General features: G+C 48.2%; 1 long non-coding RNA gene across 1 annotated transcript; it reads right to left on the reverse strand.

Annotated features, from left to right (window-relative positions):
• Positions 1-2536: 2536 nt before the first annotated feature.
• On the reverse strand, positions 2537-5235 carry LOC310881204. The gene is made up of 2 exons (XR_014572201.1): positions 3122-5235; positions 2537-2740 (listed from the first exon to the last, which is right to left on the reverse strand). It is a non-coding gene; the product is annotated as an uncharacterized lncRNA (long non-coding RNA).
• Between the last annotated feature and the right edge of the window lie 255 nt (positions 5236-5490).

Below are 5490 nucleotides of genomic sequence, written 5' to 3' on the forward strand. Positions count from 1 at the left end.
CACTACATCGACGGGTGCATTGATGCTTCATGTCATTCTCAGAGCTTATGCAGTATCTCCAAAATAAACTGCAGCTGGGTCGCTTCACACCAGGACACTAATGTCAGGTCTTGTCCACGCTCTTCCCTCCTGCAGCATGTGGCATATAGCTTCAGCAAGTGCGTGTTCCCAGCTTTGCAGGAGAGATTTTTCAAAGCAAGGTCTCCTGCTTCTTGCACTGAGAAGTCCTCCCCTGAAAGCCCTTGCAGTCTCCTCATCAAAAGTAATAACGTAGAAAGACATCTTCTTGTCTTGCCTCCTTAATTTTTTGCCTGAGACCACGCTCACTTTGTATTAACCACACCACACTCTGAATTTTGTGCCAACGCTCAGGAGAGAGGCATTAAGCTTGGGGCTTGATGCAGTGCTCTGAACTGCTCCAGAGCTGCCTTTGGATTATCTCCATCGCAGCAGGACGCTGGACCGCATCAAATCCAATTACAGCTCTGCTGCCTTCTCATGGTCTGCTCAGCACCACGCCTGGATTCACTTGCCAGCACGGGATCCCTGGCTCCTTCCCACTCCCCCACGGCTGATCCACCCCTGCCCTGGCACTGCTGGAATTGCCCAAGGAGGGGTCCCGGGTTGCTGCTGGTTGCCCCACACCGTGGCTCAGCCCCCGCAGCGTGCCCAGCAGTCAACTTTCTGATCATAATCCCCACCTAAGTATCCTCCAGCCAGCCTTTCTGCTATAAATTGGGATAGTAATGTACTGTAATCACATAATTCCTGTCAGCAAAAGTAAACAAGGATGGCTGAGTGATTCCCAAACAACACACTAATGGCCAAAGTAGAAAACTCCTGCTTCGCTTCTCCTCCAGTCTTTCTTAAACCAGCCTTCTCCTGTTCATATTTATTGCAGGTTTTTTCCTCATTTTTAGGTTTATTTACCCAGAGCTAACGAATAATGCTGTGAACATATGCTATAAACCACCATTAAGATGAAATTTGGAGAAAAGAAAATTACTTTGGTATGAGAGCTGAGGGGATGTATAACTAGTAAATGCCCAGTACAGATATTTGAAGGCTTCTTAGGAGAGGTCTCTTGAGATTTCTTGGTCAAATAAAGTGAGGCATTCTGCAGGAATTCTCTCTTCAAAGTTATACTCATTTTTGTAACAGTTTGATGCAGATGCTGCTCAGGCAAAAGAGTCTACTATGGGCTTTTTCACATTCAAGTCTTTGTATCTCATTTTTACTGATTACCACAGCTGTTAAAAGCAGCAAGGTAAGCAGCAGCAGCAGATGCCATGTGCACTGATTTTAGTGTGGCTTTTGACAATCTTTCAATACGCTCTTGCAAGCAAATGTGCACATGTGAAAAATATTCAGGAAGTTTAGCACAACACCAGCACAAAGCTTGCTGGAAACCTGGGTTTGCAGAGGAGCCATAAGTGACTCATTGTCAGAAAGGCGAGACATGAAGGAAGCTTCTCCAAACTACATCTCTGCCTAATATAATTCAATTTTTCATTAGTGACCTGGATGTTGCCCTGTAGAAGATGCTTATTAAACTGGCAGGTAAAAAAGCCGGGTGAGACGGCACGCACACTGGAGGACAGGATTATTGCTCAGAGTAAGTCTGAAAGGGATTTTTTTAATAATGAAAGCGACACTATCCAGTGGGATATGTGAGAGTCCCTCCACTACGCTAGCAATGACCAGTTCAAAGTACTAGGCTATGGAAGCCCCCAAACAAATGCTGAATAACAACAGCACGAGCAGGGTCTGGAGTCCATTTCAACAAACATCTGTTGACTTCCAGCAGACCTTGAGAGTCTGGTGGCCATAAAAGAAAGAGGACATTCAAGAACCAGTCAGGGAAAGCTAATCAGCTCGAGACAGTTCCCAGGTCTGCCAGCTTTTGAAAGCCACAGTGAAAACGTTCAAATCCAGGACCAGGCATTGGAAAGAATACAAAAGACCATTGAGACACGGGGATTCTGTGTGCCAGGAAACAGCTGGAGCTGCAGGGGAAGCACATTAGCTTTGGGTTCAAAGGTTGGTCTGCCATAAACCCTTCGAAAGCACCACAAGGCAGTGCACATCGCAGGGACCAGAGCTAGGACGCGGGGACTGAGCACCTGCCCCAAGAAGCCAATCATCCTGGCAGGTATGCAGGAGGGCACAGCTTCCAGAGAACACCGGCAGGCCTCTGGGGGCACAGATCAGTCTCATACATGTAACGTTTTGATAAAAGACCTGAAGGGAGTCTCCAGACACAGCTCCCTTGCCTCCCTCCAGATAAAAAAATGCAGTTCTGCACTCCAGCGCAGCAGGTTTAAGCAGACTTTTCCAGATCAAACCAGAGGTGCTTATTGGTTTTATGTGGTGAGGTCCAAGTTGTTCTCAGAGAACGATGTTTTTTAGGCAGTTACTGCCCTTTCTCCTGGTGGGGATGAGCAGTGGCATCTCTCTGAAGGGACAGGCCATGCTTGCCCATCAAATCGAGGTTTCATTTTAGTATGATCTCAAATACTGATTAATTTCTTTAATCTAATATTGCCACTCATGATTCTGGAGTCCTATCAATCACAGGACCATGTGCAGCTTTTAAATAGAACTAGACCTTCTGTCATATTAACTGAAGCACAGGAGCTGGAAGGGCTGGGATGGGGGACCCCCAACAGCCACGATGCAATTCAGGCTCCAGGTTGCAAAGAACCGAGACAGTAAGATGTGTTTGACAGCTAGAGAGGAACTAAGAAAAAAAAAATCTTTGATTAACTAATGGTTTCCCCAGGTCTGAAGGAAACAGCAGCTAGGTTTTTGGTTTTTGGGTTGTTTTTTTTTTGGATACTGAGACCAGTGAGCTGAGCAAGCCCAAACTGGCAGCAGCCTCCAAGGGAGGACTAGTCCTGAGCCTTAGCCCTGTGTAAAGACTCAGCAGCCCAGCGGCTGACCTTCAGAAAGGCAGCTGGGGCATCCTGAGGCTTCAGTGCAGCCCCCCTCCACCCACTGGGGATGCAGAGACACGAGGTTTCCCCTTCCCAGGTCCCTCTGCCCCCCACCCAAGCAGCGTATTTACTCTTCCCCTTTCTTTCTACACACCCAGCAGACAATACCCACGTTTCCAACCCACCTCCCTCGGCCTGGGCTCCTTGGCCAGGTGCATGCCCTTGGTGATTCAGGGCTCCTCGTCCCTCCCTGGCCAGCTCAGCCAGTCTTGCTTTTCAGGGAATTTTCTCAGACTACCTTTAGCTTTGCTCATTGTAGCTAGAGTCAAGCCTGACAGACCTATGTGACTGTAGCCCTCTGTTTATGTAGATGCCAGAGTTTTCAGAGTGAAATCCCAAATCCAAACATCTCTGCAGCCCCATTTGCTTTACATCCAGCTATGACGACAATAGTACCAGCTGCTTGCATTTCTTGCATTTCAAGTTTTATTTCTGCCAGCAGTTCTTCCCTGTCTTTCCTCAAGCCATACCATAAAAAACTCTAGCTTCATTTTCTCCCTTTCATCCCTGCATTAGCTCTGCAAACAGGCTCTGTGCTTCCCCTTTTTCCTACTCAAGTAAAGCCTTTGTCTAGAAGCCTCGGCTGTCTGGGCCCAGCATTTTGTTTTCTCTGGTTACAATCACTGTTTTGTTTGTTCATTAATGACACTCTGCTCCTTGCTGTGATCCTACACAACTTTCTCCTTTGCTAGCAGGGTCCTAAACTTAACAACAAGGGAGTTTCCTCAGAAGACTTATGCAGGGTGAACAGCGGACTCATAAATAGCATCCTGCTCAAGAGGTGCTTGTACCTGGAGAGACATTCACAAGTGTGTAGCTGGCTGCCCAGGCAACTCTGAATGGCCAAATTATAAACCACTATTTACCATCAGTGATGGCCAACTCAGTTTTCTCTGAGAGCCACTGTCCCAGCTTGCACCCCACGTGCCATCCCTCAGCTCTGGTTTTATGTGCTCAGTATTTTCAGTTCCTTGGCAACTAGGCTCACGTACCACCACCGGGCTGTGTGAGGGGTAAAGGGCATCTGTGGAAGCACCCACAGCAGTTCAGAGTGAACTCAGTGGCATGGCCTTAGGGGAGAAACACTGCTCTAGAAATTGCAGCCCAGTAGATTAATATCACCAGGACGTAGCAGCAGCTGTTGAAATGCCTTTGACATCCTGTTTTCCAAAGTCAGGTCAGAGAACCAGACCTTTATGCTCCCATGGTCAGCACCAGCTAACACCAGTGTCCTCCAAGTTCAGATAGGTACAAGATCACCCTCTTTTGGTACTCCTAGCAGCAGGCCAACAAAAAGGTTTCATAGCCTCCACAGAAAGGCCAAGAAGCCACCTCACCCATTAATTTACTACATGCTCAATTCTCCAAACCAGCTTTGCACTGCAAACACTTCTGCACAACAACATGCCTCCAAGCCCACTGAAAGGCTTCTCCTCTCTAAAAATCTGGTTTCTTATACAGGTCTCTTAGAAGAGACCCTGGAGCCCACCTCTCTATGCCTTTATCCATCCCCACCTCTCCCTGCTCACACCTCCAGCTCTCAGCTGCTGGCCAAGCACCTGCTCCACTTTTGCCACATCACAGCGTGCCCTCCCGTGTGGGTCCAAGGCCAGGAAAACACTTACATACTCCCTGTTCCTGCATTAAGAGATAGTGCCTATCTTTTTTTATACCTTGTCTGGCTGCAGCAGCCCCCAAGTCCGGGTGGGAAAGTGCCTGTAAGATCAAATAGTATCTTCTGAGAACCTGCAAGTCTGCCTGTACAAGCCTGTTGACTGCACTGCCATCCGCCACAAACCACGAATTTCAGCACTTGTAACAATGAGAGAGTCTTCCTGCACTGGGCATACTGGGAGCAAGGAGCTTACAAGCAGCCTCCAAAGCCTTTCAGCCCTATCCTTTCCCTTGCAAACCCTCCCTCACCCAAATTCCTTTCTTCAACCCTAACAGGACCCATATGGGCAGACTCTCATAACTCATTAGGTTCTCCAGCCTCAGCTCCACCCCCAAATCCCCTTGGGCTTAGGAGACATACCTTGGTCAAGAACCATCTAACAGCACCCCAGACCATAACAAACACCTCCCTAAGGCACCAAATTAGCAGCACCCACCTTGCTATGAGCTTTACCACAAAATGATTTGGGTTGGAAGGAACCTTAAAGACTATCTAATCCCACCCTCACCGCTCCACCAGAGGCAGAGACCCCCTCCACCAAACCAGGGTACCTAAAACCACCACCCATCCAACCCAGCCTTGAACACTTACACTTCCTTGATCATTTTTATAGAGCTCAGGCAGATGCTCATTGTTAGGGCCTGGGCATTAAAGCCTCCTGCCTCCACCACCTGCTTTCTCATCTCTCTCTGATAGGCACACGTTGGAGACAGGACTACTGTCACACGAAGGTGATTTTCTCCACCTGCCCCAAGCCCCCCGAGAGGGGGAGAGCAGTAACAAAGCTCCTACCTAGCTGGCAAAACAAGTGGGAGCTGG

The sequence above is a fragment of the Anser anser genome, assembly GCF_964211835.1.
Source record: "Anser anser genome assembly, chromosome: 14".
Lineage (NCBI taxonomy): Eukaryota > Metazoa > Chordata > Aves > Anseriformes > Anatidae > Anser > Anser anser.